Here is a 1,371-nt window from a genome sequence, read left to right as displayed (position 1 = left end):
GTTTTTGAAGGCCTTTTCTTACTTGTTGCAGAGATGAATAATCTGGGACTTACACACATGCTGCAGTGTCCCTTGAAAACAATAAATCCTTCAACATTTTACATGACCTTCATCAAGAAACTCTAAAGAACCCCTTCGCTGGCTGCAGACAAGGCACATACCTGTGGTGTATCTCCCCTGTTGCTGATTCCATTCTGCCAGACTTACTGTCTGCCTCTGCCACAGAAGAGATTCCTCAGTCCAACCACTTGGGTGCAGGAGCAGCTCTCACTGGCAGCACAAGTCGACAGCTGCCTGATGAGGGTGTTGGTGGGATCACTGGGACCGAAAGACAAATTGAGGTCTGCGCAAGTTCACTTGGGGACAGATTTTGTTTCAACTACGGCACAAGTCTTAAGGGCATCAGAGTATGAGAGAAAATGAGAGCCAGCCATCCCTATGGAGAAGCTGCTTTGCTTCCAGAGGAAGCCTGAGAGACTTCTGGGTTTCCCGTTTCACCACTTACCAGGGGACTGCTTTGCCTTGCAGAGAACTGGTAAAGTCCTGTTGTTAAAATACAATCTGAGCAGAGGTACCAATTCGCAGATATGCTTCTGTCATAAGAGTGGAAAGAAATGTGGCATTTAACACAATTTGGTGCTCTATCTCTTTTAGAAAAATAAAATATGTTTTTCCTAAAAGTGCATTCATTATTTTGCAAAGGAACCTGATGGTGTAGGAAGTAGCAAACCGAGGGAGCACAGAGAGGAGAATGGAGGTTTTTGGGAATGTACAATGCGATAAGAGAAGAATCAGGAGAAGGCTGTGATTTGGAGCTGCAGGTATGTGTGCAGGGGGATGGGAGACCAAGGAGAGAAAAACAGGGCATAAAATGGCTATTCAGTATGTTGTCAGAATGGTGCAATAACTCCAGAAAACTGGTTATGCTGTTTCATAACCCTGATTGATTTGTCCTACTCAGTAGGGAGGAACAAAGGAGTCAGATTGTATTGATGAACTTGGTCTTAACAGTTAGTTTAATTATTTCTTTTAAAAATCAATAGAATTATCATATGAGAAAGTTTTCTGCAGTTTCGTATTATTGATCATGTGTCATATTTTAAATAATGTGAAGGGGAAAAAGTATGTTTCTAGGCAAAGTCTTCATTATGATGGAGGGAGCAAGGCTGAGGTTACATGCTCTTATGCTACCCAAATTACTGCTTTGGAAATTGAGTAATTACTCCCAGGAGAACTACCATAAAGCAAAAAAGAGATAGGGCTAAACTTGGGAAAAAAAATCTATATGAGATAAATGGCAAAAATGTTTTAATTATGAGGAGATATTTAATACTTTGTGTAATTGGATAACGAAACTCTGCACTGCAATAA

This window comes from Neopelma chrysocephalum, unplaced genomic scaffold (assembly GCF_003984885.1).
Source record: "Neopelma chrysocephalum unplaced genomic scaffold, ASM398488v2 Primary Assembly neopelma1_59, whole genome shotgun sequence".
NCBI lineage: Eukaryota > Metazoa > Chordata > Aves > Passeriformes > Pipridae > Neopelma > Neopelma chrysocephalum.
This window is presented reverse-complemented; position numbering follows the sequence as displayed.